Source organism: Catharus ustulatus, chromosome 2 (assembly GCF_009819885.2).
Source record: "Catharus ustulatus isolate bCatUst1 chromosome 2, bCatUst1.pri.v2, whole genome shotgun sequence".
NCBI classification, from domain to species: domain Eukaryota; kingdom Metazoa; phylum Chordata; class Aves; order Passeriformes; family Turdidae; genus Catharus; species Catharus ustulatus.
In genome coordinates, this window is record NC_046222.1 from 92512914 (window position 1) to 92534729 (window position 21816).

A 21816-nucleotide genomic window follows, 5' to 3' on the forward strand; every position below is an offset into this window, starting at 1 on the left:
TTCTTTTTTAAAATATATAATTACATTTTTTGAATCAATACTATTTTACAATAATGAGAAAAGAATTATCAATTCCTGGGTAAGCATTTTTATTTAAAAATAAAGTTGGTCATCTTTTCTGATTCCCCAATATGCCTCTCTGTTGGGTAATGTAACAATTAAATATCCAACGACAGCGTTCTCTTTGTTTGTAGGTCAGTATGTCTCAGGGAGATAAACAAAAAGCCCACAAATTTGCCATTAATTATTACTGTCTGCTGCCCATGGCCTTCTGCAGCCTGTTTGACTGATGAGCTGATGGGCACCTGTGCTTCTGAGTGAACTTTAATGATTTATCCTAGTTGATGAAGTGATTTGCCATAAGTAAGAAAAGATGAGAAAAGCTTTTATAGATCCACTAATAAACCATGGAAATGCCTTGATCTAACCTGGATTAAAAGAATTTTAAATATGTACACTACTAAATGTACAAGTCTAGTCAAGTTACCTTGTTATAAACTCAGGGTCCGGGAATGTAGAGGAATAAAATGTGGATATACAAAACAGTCTTGAACAGCCAAGTGCAAAAGATTTTTTGCTGAGAAAGTTTGAAAAGGAACAAAGAAATGAGATTGTGAAGATGATAGAAGGCAAAAAAAATGAAGTAAATCAAGAGAGGAACTTGGGTGAGATACCAGTAAAGCAAGATGCCATCACAGATGAATGCAGCATTTTCAAACAGAAGATGGCGGTTTCTGAGAGGAAGAATATAAACTACATCTTCTGGCTTCCAAATTTAACTGTGAAGAGTAAGAAAAACTTGGGTGTCACTGGCATTTTGGCAGAGATGTTACATGGTGCTAAAAAGAGGAACAGTTAGGAAGGGAAAAGAATGGAACAGAGAAGTAATACTGAAAATACTTTTTATTACCCAAACTAAGCACATCATGATCAGTTCTGGACACCTTGAGAAGGACAAAACAGACATGAAATTAATTTAGAAATTACAATGAAAACAATCAGAGGCCATGAAAAGCTTCTAGATGAATAATAAAATCAAACCTGTTCACTTAAAGGTGTTCAAATTAATGAATGGCACCAAAGAAAGTTGGTTCAGTTCATCATCTCCCATCGTAAAGGAGCAGAAGGGCATCTGCTGAAAAGGAAAGACAAAAGATGAAGAACAATTCTTTCCCACAGCAACTGCCTGGTGCTATTCCTTTCCACCAGAGACAACTGAGACCAGGAGTTAATTTTTGTGAATTAAAAAGGAATGGACATTTTCATGAAAGAAAAAGAGAACATGTCAAGTGCTAGAACTAAAGATGTGATTTGATTTTAATGGAGGCTATCTTCCAGTGTAGGCTGCAGGATCTTTGAGGGTGGGCAAGAGCAATTTTTTTCCCCTCCAAGGAAATCCAATTTAACTATCATGCTCTAGAATTTCTCAGACCTTTCACTGCCAAACCTGGTACTTTCCACTGTCCCAGAGAGGATATTGGAGCAGATGCAGGAGTGGCTGGTTATGGAGCAACAGGTCCTGTTCTACTGTGCCAGAAAACAGGAAAAATCTGGAAGACACTAAATGTAGCCACAGGGGGACAAAAAGAGACAGAGTTTGCAGGACTGCAAAAATTAAAACCAGACCCACAGTTCAGCTCAGTTCCCAAACATCCAGACTTTGAGAGAATAATGTTTCCGCTTGGAAACCGGCAGGGGAAAATAGAGAGAAGCTCTGGGCACAGTGGTCTTCGGGAGTGTCTTGGTTAGGGCAAATTTGGGAGGAAACTTCCAAATGGGGTCCCCCTAAAAAGCAAATTTAGGTGGCCCTTTTCCCCATTGCTTTGGGAGATATAAACTTTTTTGAGATAAGTGGAGAAACTGTTGATTTAATAAGTAAAGTACCCACAAACATGAAAAACAAATTAAATAATGGAACTTTTTGTTGTTCTGAAGAGATGGTAAATTCAGATAGAGAGTCTTTTTCACGGGGTGTAGCCTGGCTCACTCAGTTTTTCCAGGGCCAGGGTCTTTTTTTCCAGGGTTCAGGTCCAGTGTTCTGGCCACACTGCAGCTTGGGGGGCCTCTGGACGATAGTCCTGGTGCTCCCAGACTGAACAACAGCTGAACAGTTCCAAAAACTTCTGGCCTCAGCTAACTAAAGAAAACTAACTAAAAGCAAAGGAGACAGACAACACAAACTGAGAGAAGGAATGTGGGGGAGCAAATGCAGCTTCTGCTAACAAACTGTGTGCATCTTCTGCCCCTCCTTCCCTCTCAGAGCCAGTCTTCAAGGTGCAGAACTTAATACCCAGCATAAACAGAACAGACAACTGGGGATACAAGCATCATAAAGTCACCCTAGGACAAGCAAAGATGAATAAACTAACACAAGCCACTGTGTCGAGGGAAGACTGGAGATGATCAAAGATACCCTGTATTTTGCTTACTGGTCTCACTTTCATCCCTGGCACTCACACATACTCGTACTCCATTAATTGACAGCTTTCCTGAGGTTTTGCTATCATTGAAACACACTGTAAGAACAGGTACATTAATTTCATTTTTTTTTTCTTAATGACTTGGCTAAAACTAAAGGTTTTTTGGCTTTTTTTGAAGATATGAAATAGAAAAATAGGATCAATTTTGGCATAGCTGACATACCCCACTTCTTTCAGCCCTCTGTTAAAATTTTCAGTAAGGCCCACTGTGCTGCTCTCAGGGATTACATGAACAAGCAGGGATGTTTCATCACTTTTGGGGATTCCAGCCAGGAATCCCTCTCTCTCTGCTCCCTGTCAGGGACTCAGGGTGGGCCAAACACCCAGTCTAAAAATACAGATTTGTGAACAGAAAGAGAGGTGTAACACAAACAAGTAGTCAGTATTTCAGAAGTGTGCCACCCTCCTTGTTTCAGCATGTTTTCAGGGATGTCTCCTCAGAAGCAGCAGAGGTTCTGAAATGCAACTGCTACTCCTTTGTGTGTGTGGATGGCTGTTTCAAGCATCAGTTCTGCTCCATGGTTTTTATTGTTGTGCTATTTTAATTTATCTCACATGATCTTCTAATGTAGCATCCTCCCCACTTCACATGGCTAACTATGCAGCCACCCTGCTACAGGAGGTGAACATAACATAGGCTTTTACACAACTAATGGGTAGCATTTTCCAAAAGTCCAGATGAAAAGATTCCCTTGACACCTCTATCCATGCATTGTATGTTTCTTTTTGCTCAGTGACTTGAAATTCCATGACATATAAAATCAGTTACATACAAGTAGTTTTCCCTTCCCCTAATAAAGGGAATAAAATATTACTTGCTAGAGATTCTTTCTACTATCAAGGCCAAGTTGCTTTTTCTGAGGGCTGTGACTTGCTCTGAGATTTTCCTCATTTCTGCACAAGAGTTCATCCTCTGCTCACAGCCAGAGGGGAGAGCCAGGCAGAGCAGCAGGGAAAAACAGCCAAGTAAAGCCTGGGAAAATTCAGACACCTCTTTCCTTCAGTTCCTTCAGAAAGAAATATGACTGAGAACACCATCAATCTGATCTGCTCTTTGATTTTCAATTTTTGTACAGAGTGACTGTTCCAGAGCACAGATAATGATCAGAAAGATTAGAAGGTTTTGCCATAATCAGTATAAGCTTTGAACCAGTGCTTAGAATTGTTAGCATTTTAATACAGACAGAGATATTTTGCTCTCCAGCATCCAGAATATTAACCAACAGAAATACTTATTCACAGACCTTTCACAATCAGGTTCTCAGTCTGCATAAGACTTCTCAAGTCAGAGATAGGTACAAGGATTTCAGTGGGGGGGAAAAAAATGTAAAGCCAAAAGACTTTAAGCAGCTTAGAATGTATAAAACTTTTTGAACAGATGATAAACATCAATGAAACAGAAAAGACAACCTTGTCTACACAATCATCTACTGCTCAAACTCCTCGGAAGACAACAGCAGGATAAAGTATAAATAGAAAACCAAAAACACTTAGTAAGTCTGATATCTTCAGCTTTTTCACTGGCATCAAGTGCTCTCATATCGCCTGGTTCTGCATCCCTCTCCCTGTAAACTGATAATGTGCTTTCCTAGGTTTACTGAAGTCCAGTTCAGACAGGCAGCTTGAGTTAAAAACTTAATCCAGTGAAGACCAAAGTGATTGTGCCAGAGAATAAGCATGTGTATAAAACCTAAAACAGAAAGCAGAGGAAAAATCCCTTCTGCTACTGCTCCTCCATAGGCTTGCCCTGCAGGCACCGCACCCAAAGAGCTGGACCTGGCCTTGGACATACAGGTAACACGGGACAGGGAACAAGGGTGTGGGGGGAAAGGAGATAACTTTCCTTCCTATTCAAGCCTTTACAAGTAGCAGCAACTTCAGCTGGACAGTTTTGCATCTGTGTCAATGAATGCAGCTCAGCAGTTAGGGAACTGTGCATCTTGTGAACCAACAATTGAGTGAAACCCCTCTCATCAAGGAAAACCCTCTCATCAAGGAAAGTAATTTACTTTGCCAAGCCAACTCAATTTGACTTTTCTAAAATAGAAAAGTAGACCAGCTAAGCCAGACTGTAAATTTACAGAGGGATTTGGAGAAATTAAAAAATGTTTTTGACAATCAGAAGGAAAATAGAACAGGAAAAATTATAAAGTACCAAGTGGAGCAGAATGTGAGCCATCCATGCTAATGACTCTTTCTCATTTGTTTTCCAGGAGTGCCTTCAAAAATATTGAAATTTAGCCTCTACACCTGAGACTGGCAGCAAGAATGACAACAACAATAATAAATCACCATATTTCAAAATCAAGAGAAAAATCTAGGTCTTTAAGGTTTTATTCACTGTCTTAATAACTCTTACTTACTAAAACTCATGCAAATTTCAGTGAGATCATAAAGTAATTGAATTTTTGAAAATTGGCAACCAGTCAAGTCCAGTGACAACGCTTTAGGTTCATGAAAAAGTCTAACAGAAATTTTTTAAAAGTGTTTGCATTTTTTCATTGTTAGTTGCTATCAATTCCACTTCTGAATCCAAACAAGCATGTGTGCACACATGCATACATGGATATACAGCTTTTTCTCCTTATAATGGCTTCCTTCCTCCAACAAAAAAAAAATATTAAAAAAGAGGTTGTGTTGTTTTACCAATGCAGAATATTAGTAAACTGAATTGGTTCAGTTCTGGCAAAGTCTATGAAAATCCTGTGGCCCCTCACATGCTCCTTTACCTTGCTGCACTTTTCAGACCCCCTGTAGCAAGCCAACCCCCAGAAAATGTTCAGAGTCTTATCACATCCCTGAACCAGGCAAAATCATCATCCCTGAGGCTTTGAATGAGTGGGGCAGCCAGGGGAAATTGAGGGAACAGAGGAAAAACTGCTGTATCACTGTGGAACACTTGGCAACCCATTGCAGGAAATGAGACAGCAAAGTCAGCTGCAGTCAAGCCTAATCCTCACTGGCAAGGGGGAGAGAAGCAGAGACAGATGAGGGGGAAACAGTGGGGATTTCCCCTTAGCAACAATGATATTTGAAAGTAGAAAGATATAAATTATTTTCGTGCTGCCTGGACACTTAGCAGGAGCTGGGGATTATGTGTGTTCAGGAGTTCAGAAGAGGCTACAAGAGCTTTGGGAGGAATCTAAACTGAGTGTAAAATGCATAAATCTCTGGTCTGCTGTGAGAGGGAAGCTGCAGTGGTTTATTTTAACTGAAATAGGCTTTCTGGGACTTCTGCTTACCACAGTGACCATCACTGTGGCAGTGTTCAAGGCACCTGTTGTCTTCACCTCCTGCTTCTCCCCACAAAGGGTATAATACAGGCACTTTTATTGGCAATGCTCATGATTATTTTGCCTGTGAAACTCAATACAATTACAGTAATTTCACGACCATAAGGCGCAGCCCCCGGGAGTCGGCAAAATTCGCAACTTTGTAGATCAGATAAGGCGCACCAGACTATAAGGCGCGCTTTTTTTTTGCAGCAAGGCTCCGCCCCCAGCTCCCCCCGCGCGGTTGCTGGCCGAGGCTGCACCTTCACCTGGCAGCCATGGGCCCCCGGGCCCGCCTCCACCTGGCAGGGGTGGAGCCGCGGGCCCCCTGGCCTGCATTCACCTGGCAGTCATGGGCCCCTGGGACTGCCTTCACCCGGCTGCCATGGCACTTCCGGCTCCCCCCACGGCTCACTGCTCTCACTTCCAGTTTGGCAAATTTCGCCGCTTTGTACATCAGATGAGGCGCACCGGACTATAAGGCGCACTTCCGGGTTCGAGGGAAAATTTTAGTCAAAAGGGTGCACCTTATAGTTGTGAAATTACTGTAAATCCTCCTTTGTGAGCTTCTCATCTCAAAAGAAATACAAATTACAGCAAAATATCCCAGTTTAAGCTATCAGAAAGGGCTCTACCATTTCTCTACTTTCTTGGGGTTCAAGGCACATTGGATTAAATGTGTGTGCTTGTTTGATGGGACAGCCCAGCCCCAAAGTCTGTCAGCAAGCAGAACTTACAGGTTTAATAAAGGAACCTAGAGCAGGGACCCTAAAACATCCACATATGACCTATTACACTGCAAAGATATCTGACAGATGCCACCAGCAGGAACTCTGCCCAGATTTGTTAAATAACTCCCTGCTGATAAGGATGGTATCAGCTCTCCAGATACAGATAAATCATGCCAGTGATTTTTTTGCTGCCCTTGAAACTCTAAAATACACAGTGAAAGTGTTTTTCCTTTTTTTTTTTTTTTTTGGTTAAAGCATTGTTAAAAATCAGATTGCCCCATATGTTTAATATTTTCACTTGCTGGGACAGAGAATACCTTTGGGCAAAGTCTTTGTTTCCTTAAACATAAGTCAGTTGTGCTACCCATACAGATGAACAAAGTAAGGTACAGATAAGGTACATTTCCAGCAGTAAGTACAGACCACTGTGGATTCTGTGGAATCTATGGATTCCATATGGATGTCTTGCCATTTGTAATTTTTCAGTTTCAGTATTCTTTGTCCTCAGTCTATACACTATTTCCCCATTTCTCCAGCCTTCCTTGAACAATCTCAAAATTAGGTTAGGCAGCAGCTAAACTGGAAGACTGCTCTGACCACGTCTGCACACCTTGCTGCAAATAATCTCCTCTTGAAAATTCTCTCTCCATTGTGGGGGCAGCTTCCCTCTAGCAGCAGTTCATGCAACGAGATTTTGTGAAGGGTCAGTATACCCTTTGCTCTTCCTCACAAAATCCTAGTTAAGTCATGCCACTCTGCATAAAATAAAAAAAAAAAAGAGCAAAGTCAAAAGAGCACCTGCTCATGCTGCCCTTCTGCCCGAGAGAGGAGGCAGCCCTGTGCATGGAGGGTGCTGGTCAGACAGAGTGAAGGGGGCAGGTGCTGCTGGATGGATCAGGCAGGCTTGCCAAAGGCTTCAGCCATGCCCTGCTCCCTTTATGTTAACTCTTGCTGCCTCAGAGGGCATGGGAAAAGCACACTCAGAGAGGAGCTGGCAATAACAAGGCTGTCCAAAAGGCCACCTTGGAGGAATGGGGCAGTCTCCACCTTGGGCCCTTGCCCACCACCCTCTGCCCCCTGCCCACCACCCCTTTCCCCCCATCCTTCCCAGACCTGCCAAAGGATCCTGTTTTACACATCTTGCTTGTCCATGAGCAGCCTTTCTGATGTCCACAGCCCCTCTGGCCTCAGAAAGATCTCCTCAAAGTGACTGATGTCTCGTTGTTGTCACATGCTCAACCCCTTGTGTCTGGAGCTGCACTTCAGTGACTCTGGGACACTTCAGAACAAGCAGTCTGTAACTGAATAGGAATATAATATAAATATATAATAGCTACTGAATATGCCATCCAAGCACCACGTAAAAAACACCTGAATTCATATCTGGAGTGGATGGAGATCATCAGTCTGCAGGGTTTGGGGGAGGCAGGCGTAGAACAGATGAAGACCAGCAACCAGACCAGGAAAAGACAAAGAAGATCAGGAGGATAAAACGGGAAACATTAGTTTGGATGCTGTCAAGACAATGAGGAAAACAACATTTGTGGGAGTAGAACTGGAAAACTGGGACTGGCTGAGTAGTGAAAGAATGAAAGGGCAAAGCAGGGGCTGGAGTTCAGCAAGGCAGTAGGAAGAGTGATGCATAAATAAAACATGGTACAAGAAGCACAGAAGGCTAGTGAGGACCAAGGATGCAGAGAAAGGCAAGCATGTGGCATCATGAAAGAACAAGAGGTGCAAAAGCAGCATGCAAAGAAAAAGTAGAAAGATTAAAGAAAAAGCTTTGGGAGCCAAGAGGCATTGAGTGTCTCCTTCTTAAAATTTTCTGTCCAGAAATGCCTATGAAAGTTTCTGAGAAAGAATCTCAAGGATCTCCCAAAAGTCCCCAGGCAACCCACAAAGGGCAGCTGGTAGCTGCTGTGTACTACCACCCTCTTCATTGCATACCTACCACAGAGAAATTATTCTGCAGGGAAACTGTCATTTTTGTCCTGGCTGTTAGCATGCCCACACAAATTAATAATATGATAAATCCACGTGTTTGCTTTTCAGAAACCCAGGCTTACAATTGAGTTCCCATCTGCTGCAGCACGCAGCATCATGTAACCCCTGCACAGAGACTATGCATTAGGAGACATAATCTGCCAAGGACTCTGCTCCACTCTCTGAGTTCACTTCATTTTAGAAGAGATTTCAAATGGGATATTTGGAGCCAGTGCAACACAAACATGTTCCTGTTGAATTCAAGCACACGGAAGGGAAATATTTTGATCTTATTCTTCTAGAGAAAAAAAAAAAATCATCCCACTTCCAGAGTGACACAATCACACTTCCCAGAGTGGTTTCCAGCTAAAAACAAATGGACATTTCATCAATGGACAATTTAATTTAAATGGCACTTTCCCTCTATAAATGAATAAACTTACTTCATTTTTTTACCTCAAACTTTCTGTTAATCTGTAAAGCATAGTAATGCTACCCCCTCAACATTTTGAGATGTTATGAAAATAAAACCACGGGAAGCACTTAGTTGCTATAGTAATTAGCATCATAGGAAAAGGCCAATAAGGAAACAAAGGACTTTGTCTCCAGAACAAGCTTTAAATTATGCATGAACTGTGTGTTAACCATAAAATCCACATAAAACAATGAGAAGAAAAGGAAGCATACTAAGGCAAAAAGCCTGCAAGAATAAATATAACATGTGTTGGCATAATTAAAGGCTCTATGGCTCACACATATACCTCCTTTATGACATTTCCTGAGAGATTTTTAAGTGACTTGGCAACCAGAAGAATGTTTTTATTAGTTAATGGTTTGTGTGTCAAACTCTATTTGATTTGCTTTATATGAGTAATTTAGTCTCTTGCCTGGATACTTGAGGAAATGATGAAATTTTAAGTTCTTTGTCCATTAGACTAGATACCTCATAAACATATCTAAACCATACAATATACACCTATTTTAAAAACACTTAGGATACAACTTTTCAATTTCTGTTCCAACTTTTGTTGACAATCTGTTTCCTTTTCTCTGAAAGGTTTTCTTTTTGCCACCTTTTTGTTCCACTCTATCTTTGATAAAGAAGAAATGCTTCCTAATCACAAGACTTGACTTGCTATGATTTCAGAAGGCCTTGGGTACTTAAGAGCATTTGGCTTTGTGCTTTGCATCTAACCAACAACACACCCAGGTGAGCTGCTATTGGGCAGGGACTTAATCCCTGTCATGTTTAATCACTACATTAAAAGATTTAAAGACTAATGTTAAAGGCCATTGAGTTTGGGCACCACAGACCATACACGATGCAGTTGGAAAAAGCCACTTGGTTTATCCCAGCAAAACCTGTTATAAATCTTTGAGAACAAAAGCCAGGAGAGCTGAGAAGGAAACTTCTTTTCTGTGACACCCTCTCAGTGTGTCTCAGACATCCACCTAGACACCCTGGGACTTCCTGCAAGTTTCACACATGAGGTGTTACTTGCATGAGGTGTTACATTTACTTAAATAGCTGCACTGAAAGGTTAGCTTTGGCCCACTTCTGTTCCGTGTAATACCAATAAGAAAGTTATTAGGTCAGTACTGAAAAATTCCATCTCTAGTCAGAGCATAACTCTGCAGAGAGGATGGCTCATCTGTTACATAGTGCAGAAAATGTGAGGGGCCCATTTTGCACTCCCTAAGGAATCTGACCCCCAAATGCAAAATCTCCTGCTTGGATCCCACATTGTTGCAATACCAATTGCTAGCAGTAGCAGTCAGGGATGTTTCTTCCTGTCCAGTTGGCTGAGCTATTAGAAGTTCATCTTCGAGGTTTGGACTTTGCTACAATTCCCCAAGTGCTGTTACTCTGTGTTTAACTCAGATCTCAGGCAGCAGCACACCCAGGTTTGTCCCATGGGGCCACACAACTCCGATTCTGCATAAACTCTACTGGCTTCCAAATCCAGTTCTCTGGTCCAAATCCAGTACAAGGCATTTTCACCCTAGTAATTCATCATCTTAAGGACCCTGATGCTTACAGGTTGACAGAGGCCGTCCAAAGCCTCTCACATTATTTTCCCAAGTGGGTAAAAAATAGTATTGTGATAATAGTACATACAGTACCCTTACAATTGCTTTATCTACAGATAGAATTTAGTTCTTCACAGACAGCCCTACAGCAATCACCACTATTTTCAGCTACCAGATCCTGGCACAAACGTCCAGGGAACAACTCTCTTTCAATAATCAGCTTCTGTCAGCACCCGTGGAGCAAAGACATCCCTCCCTGATGCTTTCCCCTGCAGCCCTTTCATCTATGCTGCCTTGACTGGAAACATTTTCACAGCCACAAAGCTAACAACTTCACATATCTTTTCAAACATCAAGTCCTCCCCAAATGGTTAAAAAAAAAAAAAAAAGAAAAGAAAAAAAACTGTAAAACAGTAAAAGGGCAGATGAGACAGTGATAATCACTGATGTAGAAACTACATGATATAAGGGTCTTATTAGTCAGGTCATTCCTTATGAATACTCATTTAGATTGACAGTGTCTCTAAATAAACAATTAGAAATTTATTCCAGTTATTCTCATTTTAACTTTGTTTAAAAAAAAATAAAAATAAGCTACTGCTGTTTTCCTTACCAATTCCTCATCAGGATAAAAATTTAAAAATATTTTTTTCATAGGCGTACCATATATCAATACAGCTATGTTTTAATACTCCAAAGCAATCTTTTTACATGTTAGCCTTTATTATGCATTTTCCTTCTTTTTTCCTGCATCAATGCCCCCCCCCCACCAATAAATACAAACAAAATACTTTTTAGACCAATCACTGCCAGTAAAAGACATTTCAAAATGAGACAAGTCATGCTCTCTGTACACAAGAGAATTATTTGCTCAAGTAGGTCAGGAAAGACTTTGTTTAGTGTAAATGTAACATAAAAGACCTTGCAGTTCAAATATTTCATGATTCACATGACTTACATGTAGTCCATAGCATAAACACCATGAAAAGAAGTCTTCTCTTGTGCTAGATCTATATTTATTTATTTATAATTTAAGGGAGTGGAAACTGAAATATGAGCACAAAGGACTTGTTAATGGGTTTCAGTGTGAGAGGTGGCCTCTCCAGTTCTCACTCAATATAAGCGTGTGTCTACGCAAGGAAGATATGGCACTGTGTCTCTGATGACATCTCATTATGTCCTCTGTGGGACAGCATGAGAGGTCTTCTCTTCTTCCAAGGTGTTGTGGTTTAACTCCAGCCAGCAGCCAAACCCTACACAGCCGCTTGCTCACACCCCCATCAGCAGGACTGGGGAGAGAATCAGAAGAGTAACAGCCAGAAACCTCACAGGCTGAGACAAAGATGGTTTAATAGGGAAAGCAAAAGCCCTGCATGGAAGCAAAACAAAAAGAGAAATTAGTTCACTGCTTCCCACAGGCAGGTAGGTGTTCAGCCATCTCCAGGAGATCATGCATAATGTGACTTGGAAAGACATATGTCATCAATCCAAATGTCCTTCCATTCATTCCTCCTTCTTCCCTCCACTTTACATACAGGGAAGGATGCTGTATGGTGTGGAATACGCCTTTGGTCATTTTGGGTAACCTGTCACAGTGACGTCTTTCCTAAATTTCCCATGGACTCCCAGTCTTCACACCAGCCTGGCAGTAGAAAAAGCAGAAAAGACCTTGCCTATGTGTAACTCCTGCTCACCAATAACAAAAGCATCTCTATATTATCAACTCTGTGTTTAGCACAAAACAAATACACAGCCCCGTACCAGACACTCTGAAGAAAATTACCTCAGACAAAACCAGCATATAATGAAAGTTCAACATGAAGAAGAAAGCCATTGTTCCTTATGTATCCCATATTTGCATATAGTCACAGTAAAACTGAGGATCAGAACTTTACTTAGTGTTAAATATCAGAGCTCATATCTAACCCTGAGTGTTTTGGCATTAATTCTGATATTATTTTCATTTTTAGTTCACAGATCATGATAGCTAGAGTTATATCTTAATTAGTGATGAGGCATATGACATGCTGTATGAAAATACTATTTCCAGCATTACAAGCATTATAATATTAGAAATAACTCTACAACTTTAATGCCAGTTCATAAATTATTGCAAGCACTTACTGTGCTATATAACTCTTAGCTGAGGACCCTACATGCCTATAAATAAGCTTTTGAAAAACCTGCAGCTTTGACAGGGAAATCAAGCCACAGCATTCACTTTCAGGGAAAAGATTTTATTTGTGCAAATCTTATTTTTGAATTCAGAATGAGCATTTTTATGGATAACAAAGAAAACAAATAGAGTACTTACTACATTGAGAGGCTCATTAATTTAGTTTAAGAGTGAAGAAGTTAAGTATTTGTAAGCATGGAATTAATCAAAATTGAAAACTGAAGGATATTCCTTCTGGAGTAATATGCAAGTCTTAGTAACATCAGTTCAGTATGGGTATTTTAATAAAAGATAACCTTCCCATCCTGTACAATGCATCTTGCCACATTTCCATTCATTCCAAGGGACAGACTCTTCAGCAATTTTCAGCTGTTCACTCCAAGCTGGAGAGGGTAATTTGTGCTTTGAAGGAAAATTTTCCATTCCAACACAGGAGTTTGTGACTGAATTTCAAAAATGCAATTCTTAGTACTTTGGGTCCAACACAGCAGTTGAAAAATAACTTTTCATTTTCACCTTCTTTATGGTCAGTACAGGTAAGAAGCCCTAAATAATAGACAAGCATCCAGTCTTGTTCATACAGCAAGTGAAAGAAACTGCAACCCAGCAGACCATGCTGTGATGTCCATTCTTACAGAACCTACATTGTTTAAGAGTCTTACTCTACCTTGCCTTGTGAGTGCTCATCCAGCTTTAGGATGCCTTTAAGTCTGTGAAGAGATCAATTTTTATCAGTTTAGAAGCATGAGATTATATCCTCTCTGGTATGGTGAGGACACTTCTTAAATCAGGTGTCATTTGTGAAAAATCATAGAAGCACTCACCCACTGCTTCCTTCTGCAAAAGTGATGTCAGTTCAGCCTTTCAAGGCACAGAATCACATCTGTTCTGTGGCTTTAAAAAAATATTTCTTTCCACAATTGCAAGGCTGTCAAGGAACTTTTAGGCTTACAAAGGAAAACATGACAAGAAGTCACAATTAACATCCATTGTATCTGTTTGAATCTGATTCTCATGTGCATAAAGAGCTCTATATTTCTTCTTCAATGTCTCCAAACAAAGTGAAGTTGCTGATTTTATTTTTAAGTACTTGCAATAAATGAGTACTGAAGGTTAGGAAAGAACTAAAAAGCTTATCAGATCTTTAGCAACACAATAATTTACTCACAAGCTTGGCCTTTTCCACATAAATAAAGTAAAATCAGCATTTCACAATTTACACAGATTAAAAATCAGCCAAGAAAATCAGCACCAAAAACTGTATCATACCTTAGCAGACTTTCAAAGAGACCAGAGAACGAGGATCCTGTTTTAAAATATATTTATTTTTAGTTTCAAATGAGTCCTGCATCCAGATAGCTCCAGTCATCATATTTAAAAGAGAAAAGCAGTGGGAGCACGGATCTCTGAAGCACCTTGGTAAAACTCCAAGGTCTATTTCCATCCCAAGGGCCAAACATTACAGTTTATTCAGGGAAAAATTCACGCATATTTCAAGTCGATTTTCCTCTGTCATGGAGGATTTCACTTTCTTAGTGAAAATAGCTGTATTCCTCTAGCATGCCAGACAGAAAGTTTTATTTTCTGATCTTGCAAAATGCAAAAATTAGAAAGCAAAACTGAAAGAAAAAAAACAACAACAAAAAAAAAAACAAACAACAAAAAACACACAAACAAGACCCCTTACTGTAAATGTTTGGGTAGTTGTTGGATCAATATGAAATATGATTGGGATAGATGTTCAATGCTCTGCCAGATCAAACACTTATCAAATGCTTTTGCTGGGTCCAAAACAGCCTGGGTGATCTCTTCTGCAATATGGGTATTACCAGTCTAGAGTAATTTCCACATCTGGGGTTAAGTGGTGTGACAGGGTCACATGCCAAGGTCACAAGGGTCAGATTCAGCCTCCAACACACTCTAGCAGGACCCCAAGCATAAGACTTTACCTGAATGGTGTCTTTCAATCCTACACTTCTGTGGAGAGCTCAGCACCGGGGATAGCAGTTGTCTTAGGACACAAACTATACTACTTTTAACCTCTGGGTTCAAACGTAATTCATCCCCACTTTGATAATAAATTAACATTTTCATCCTCTTCTCCACAGTTACACTCTTCAATGGTCAATGCCTCCTAGACCCTTGTCCTTTTTCCTCCTCTTCTGATGTTCCTTGGAAGTACAGAAATTAAACTTTCACCTGACACTAAACTAAACTAAACCCAGGCAATTCACTGTGGCAAGGCACATGAAGCAGCTTCAGCTCTCCCTCTTCTTCCCCATCCCTCATTTTTCCTGAAAGGGGTTGCCAGCCAAGCATCTGATGTTTATACACTGATGAAGAAATGTTGGGAGTTGTACATTCTACCTTTAGAGCAAAGTCATACTGCAGGATAGGTCCTTATGGCTACAGGAGGTTGAACTTGTGTAGCTATAGCTGGTGCTGCAGTAGCAACATCTACAGTAAAATGAGTACTGCTGCTAAGGAAAAGAGGGGAGATGGGCTTCTCTTCTAACTCCCTCTTGCACCTAAGACAAAAGATGTTGGAGCTGTGGCTGATGCTATTTCTTCTCGAGCTAAATAAGGTTTCATCTTCATGTAGACACCCCTCGCAAGTGCCCTTTTCAAATTAAAACCTCCCCAGACAGCAGTAATAGTAAAGTAGCTTATAAATACTGGGTGGAGAAAGCTGCATATTGATGCTAATTACCCGAGCCTTCAACTTTTCAATTATGCCATGATGACCTTTTAAAAATCATTTATTGACTGGAAAAAATATGGAGAGCTGGTTGAATGTGATTTCACCAAGGTGCCACTGCAGTGCTAATAACCAAACCACACTCTGTATTCAATGAATGAGCTGTTTAAATAGGAAAGTAATTATGACATTAAAATTCCAAAGAAGAAAAAAAAGTCATAAATCGAATTTGTCACTGTGTAGGATAACCCAAGGATAAAGTGAGTTTCCAGCATGACACAAGTTCTCTTGGAAAAATAGAGTGCTTTGTCTCAAAAGCAACATTACAACTAGGCACTACACGGTCCCTTTTTTAGAAAAACATGTGCATGCACTGGGATTGCTTGTCAGATATTTTTATTTTTTTTTAGCCATGGCAGATTTATAAATGCAGTTGCTTGCATCCTTCCAAGCATTATTAAGCATGTCACATTAACTGCACAAAGGCATTTTGCTCTGCTCAGCAAATCAGATTTCTATATATATCTTGGGAAAAAAAATGTAGGCATGTGGTCAGAAAAACAGCTGTCAGTCAGGCTCCTCTTCTACAATCAAAACAATGGCTAGCCCAAACCTGCATAGCTATGTAATGTAAGGCAGCTTCAGCTGTGTTGAGTGCTGCAAAACATAACAAGATGTCCCTACGAAATCTCTGAGTAAACAAAAGCAGTTCCTAAGCATCTTTCACAACTACAACTGCTCAAGACTTCTTTCTGAAAACAGATAGTCAGGAACCAGGGCAAGACTGTGAATGCAGAAAAATGTGTAACACAACACAGCAGCAAGTAAAACCAACAAAAAAAAAAAAAGAGAGAGAGAGAGAAAAAAACCAAAAACAACCAACCAAAAAAACCACAAAATGGCCAAAAAAGAGCATTTCCAGTTCACATACACATGTGACCAACAGAAATTCAATGAAGACCTGCAGCAAACCACAAACCTCTCACCCCCGGAGAAAGAACTGAAATGCTGCTTTATATTCTGCTCCGTCTTCAAGAAGACTGGAGGACCTAAGTGCAAGGCTTGCAAAAAAATGGTACATTGGACTTGGAGTCAAAGAGCTGCATGTGAGCTGCTTCTCCTTTCACTTTATTTCCTTCCAGAGGCCACGGGGCTGGGCAAAGCATTCAAGGAAACAAGACTGTCCCTGACAAGCTTATTTCAGCAAATGAGTCATGAAACCTCCTTCAGCTCACAGGGAGGAACTGATACAACCTCACTTGATTGAGAAGTCTTCAGAAATGGGAGCCACTTCAAGATGACACCAACCTCCACATCACAGCTTAACTAAGGGACCAGTCCATCTATTTGTGTAAAGGGGATTTCTTGAATCTCCCAGTTGCCCAGACTAAGCTCTAACTCAAAACTTCAATATTTCTTTCCATCACTGATGAACTTTACCCATCCCTTATCTTTTTATCTGCAATGGGATGCTAAAGCATTTGGCTTGACTCACAAAGTCTCTAATCCCCTATCACCTAAGGGGTTACACTTACGGAGCTTCACAATCTAATTTTCTCTCACATAACTATTTGAAATGAACGCCAAAAAACCTATTATCAAACTATTTGTATTGAGGTCTTCAAATTAAATGAGAACAGAACACACACAGCACTCTGTGTGTTTACAAAGACAGGAAACTATTTGCCACAAAGTTCTGAAGTGAGATATCAACATTGCTGAAATTAATATGCAGCAGACTTGGTTCACGATGGCATTTCTCCAGCATCATAAGTAAATTGTGAATGAGGCTTGGGATTCTATTTTTAAAGTCTTTTTCCTCCTGCTGGGAACCACTGCCTATTCCATACAACTTGTCCATGAAACAAGTTGTGTTTGTTCCCTTCAGCAGCTGAAAAAAAAAAACTGTTTCCAAATATTCATATGCTAAAACTAATTTTTTGCAGGACTTCCACTTCATGACCTAGTTATTAGCCATAATAGTTGATTTTTACTTTTTTACCAAGCATTACTTCAATAATGCAATTGAAGCATTTCATCGGAGCCTGCTCCGTGAAGGGATCACTGTAAAAGGCAGTCAAACCATTTGTTCTCCTCAGCTGCAGTCCATACCCAGGCCCTAGAGTTGCAGGGATTAGCAAGGAAGCAGGGAGGGAGTGGTGGCTTTTCCACTGGGAGTTCCAGTCAGATTTCTCCAAATTCAGAGCCAGCTCAGCTGGGCAGATCCAGTTGCTTTCCAGCAGCTGGCTATACCAATGCAAAGTAGCTGAAAGCACTCATGGCAGCAAAAGCATTTTTGTACCCTAGCATCTCATCACTTTAGAATATGTAATGCACCAAAATAAGGCTGGAAAGTACAATCATCCCCACTGGAACACAAGCAACTTAGGCACATCAATGGACACAGTTAGTCTACTGCTAGTCACGCTATCTCAAAGTAAAAAAAGAAGCCCCAAGCACATGGTGCAAAACCTAAAAGTGATCTAGTATTTCCCCCAAAATGGCAACTTGTCCCCAGCAGAATCAAAACGAAATCCGTCATGCAGCTTGATCATCTGTGCAACACTACTGGGGTATATTCCTTAATGTATCATTCTTCACCTGTCCACTGCCAATGTGATTTGTCCCACATCTCAAAACAGAAGGAAAGGTGAGTCTTTTCACACCTGTGTTCTTTTCAGAAAAGTCTCCTTCCCCTACCTCTGCATCTAGGCAATGCAATAAATAACCACCAGCATCCACATCAGCTCGATCCATCCTGCACACTTCCTCCATCCGTTATAATTTGCCTCTTCCTCATAATTGCATTGGTTTCTTCAGTAGAAAACTTGTGACACATCTAAACTATATTACCTCAGAGCAGAGATGAGTTATGAACTGCTCATTACTAACATGGGACAAGACCTCAGGATTGCAATCCATGGAAAAAAATATAATTTATGGTCTCCAACAGCCAAAAAACCCAAACAAGTATCAGCTACTATTTGGAAACACAGAAGGTTTAAAAACACCGTCATTGTATAAATCATGTTCCTATCTTGGATACTGGTCTTTTCTGCTCTAAGGAAACACAAACATGACCGATTGTCCTGATAAAAGTTATAGAGACAGCTTCCATGCAATGACTAATTGTCATATATTCCAGGAAGGTGTTGGGGGTTGGGGGTTGGGGGACTTTTTACTCTTTCCCTCAGTGGAGAAAATTTTTTGCATTAGCATGTCAAAGGAACCTGGTCCGGGCAATTCCCTGGTTTTTGATTACTCAAGACGAAAGAGAGGGGTGAGGATGAATAGCTGTAAGTTGCTTTGTCCTTGCAAGGAGCCACTGTGCTCGCCAGCCTGAACGCGGAGGAGAGAGGTTCTTTTTCTCCATGGTGCGACCAGGCCCTGCACTCTAACACTGCTACAGCTTCCTGCTTCTGAGAACAGCGCTGAGAACCGGGACGCAAACGGTGAGCAGAGGTTTCTTTTCCTTCACCCTTCTCCCACCTGGGACGCCCCTGCCGCTGCCGCCTGCCTGCTCCAGCAGTTCCCACGACTGAGAGAGGAGAGAAGGCCACTCCGCCCCCGCTCCACCGGGACTGTGTGGAGGAGCGTCTGACTGGACAAAAGGACTGAGACTGAGTTTCGTTCTGTTTTGTCACTGATCTTTTCATAGCTGATGTTGTTCTTGTTTGTCTTGTAGATATATCAGTAAAGAACTGTTATTCCTAAACCCATACCTTTTGCCTGAGAAACCCTTAATTTCCAAATTATAGTAAACTGAGAGGGAGGGAATTTTCACTCTCCATTTTGGGAAAAAACTCTCGTTTTTTTCTTTTCTGGCAATACTGTCCCCTAAACCAGGACAGAAGGTCTTTAGGACCATTACCTGAATATGCAGGGATAAAATAGTGAAGGCTGGATTAAACTGGAGTTGAAATAGGTGAGAGATATGAAGGACAAATAAGAGAATTGGTAGTTACATCAGTAGCAAAAAGAAGACTAAGGAAATTGTGGCACTGCTTCTAAACGAATCAGAGCATCAGCAGCATGGGATACAGAAAAGAGTACATCAATGCCATCACTGCTGGCACGGTGTATCCTTGGAGTTCCCAGATCCTTATGGAGAATAGCAAAGCTTGAGAGAGAAGGATGTTCTCAGATGAGGAACATGAAGTTAGAGACTACTTAGATAAACTGGACATATGTAAGCTCATGGGATCAGATGGCAAGTGATAACAAAAACAGAGCTGGCCAATGTCACTGTGAGGCCACCTTCTGCCGTCTCTCAATAATCACAGTGTTTGCGAGAAGTCTCCAAGAGCTGCAGGCAAAGAAATCTGAGGTACAGAGATCAAGGAGGGTACAGCTGAGCAGCTTCACCTGAAAATAGAGAAGCTTATTTCCAGACACAGTAAGATCAAGAACTTCCAGACTGGGAACAGCCAGCATCAGAAGCAAATAATGCCTGACCAGCTTGAGCTGAGAAGAAAAGATTCTGCAGGTAAGAAGAGAGCAGATGTTTACTTAGACTCAGTTTGTGACATGCTTCCCCGTAGCATCCTTAAAGTCAAACAGGAGATAAGGACCAGACATGTGGGCTCTGCAATAGAGCAAGGGAAAAGTAGCAAGATAGTGCATTTTCCAGATGCAGTTTTTTCAATATTACTACTTCTGAGGTAACAGGAAAGATCATGGCACAATAAACTTTGGCCTGAATCTGAAATTTTAATACATGAAAGTTGGCAGATTTTGTTGCTACGTGGGAGAGAGCCTCCAGATGCAGAAGGCTGTGTTCATGCCAGTGATTATTTTTAGATGATTACCAATGTCCATCTGAACACAGCAATGTACCCTGCTTTCAGACCACGCTGAACTACAAGAACACTTCATTCAGTCTTAATATTTCAATGATACATCTGCGCACCATGTCCTCTGCAAGTACCAGGACTCTGCACTGGTTTGTATTAATGCCATTTGAGTTCACTGGTCTTAACGGCTATTACCCAGCAACAAACACGATAAGCCTTGCAAAACTGTGCCCAAGAAGATATGTCCTCTTAAATACCTATTTCCTAGCTCACAACCAGGCTTTAGTATCATACTTTTGAGAATTCATGTTTATGGTTTTATTAGCTTATTCTAACATTTGAGAACTAGTCATTTGTCTAGTTTATACTTTTTAAAACAAAACAAAACAAAACGCATACTCTCTACCAGGACAGAAGCACCTCTATTTAATTGCCTTTATTAAGGGATAATGTAGAAAAGAGTCATATCTATTTTCCTTTTTTTTTGCTACTTACTCCTTCCCCCTTCTATGTTTGTAGCTCCACATATTTAAAGTTTAAAAAACTCAATATCCAAAAAAAGTAAAATTTTGCATGCATTGCCCAGTTTTAAAATTATTTGATCAAACTGCTTTTAACATTCACCTGCCAAAAACACTTTTACTCGTGCTTTTAACATCGCACAAAATGTGTACTTGCAACACATAGGCCTGGGTGTAGGTAGGCGAAGGAAAGGAATGACCCAAGAGGCCACAGAAAAATTATGCATGGGGCAGAACAGAGAGCCAGGTGCCAGGCAGAGCTGTACAGGACCAGAGGGTGTGCTGCCCACCCTTCAGGCTGCATCTCCGGGTCCCAGACCCCGACCCTTCCAGCCCCACCAGCCAGCTCTGCCCTCTGTGCACCCTCCGGGGTGCTAGGTTTGAATAACACCAGGCATTTGATGACCTAAATTTACACCATGGTGGCTCTCTGCCCAGCGCTGCAGGCTGGGACAGCAAGGCTATCCCCATGCTTTGCCACCTATGGGTCACGCAGCTCTCGGTCTCCCCGTCCTCTCCTCCCTTGCCTGGGACTGGCCAGGCCTGGCACTGCCTGTCCTCTCATGCCTTGGCTGACACACGGCTCCAGCGTGGGCTCCCCTCCAGAGGTCACCGGCCGCTCCCCTTCCACTCCTCCCTCCTGCCAACCGGCCATGGCTCCCTGCCCAGATTAAACCCGATAAAGCCCGGGCGGGCTGCCACGGGGCCTGCCGGACAGGCTGGACTCTGGTGGGGCTCGGTGGGGACCTGCACAGGGACTCAGAGCTGGTGGCGGCCACTCTCCTTGCCCAGGGGAGCGATGACCGCTTACTGAGGCACCAGACCCTGGGCTGCCAGCCGGCTGCGTGTGCGGCTGGGCACCTGTGTGTGTCCGTGTGTGGGTCAATACCACTGTGCGTGCGCACCGGTGTGCTCACGTTCATATTTCTATATGGTTGTGTATACATATGTACATGTGGATGTACATGTGGTCGTACAGGTATACGCACCACCCGCTCCCCTTCCCACGGTCGCACCCACACCTCCCCACCGAGCCCTGCGCACGCGCAGCCGCGAGCCCCGCCCTGCCCCGCGCGCCCGCCTGGCCAGCGCCCCCACCCCGCGCTGCCCTCTTCCAACATGGCGGCTCCC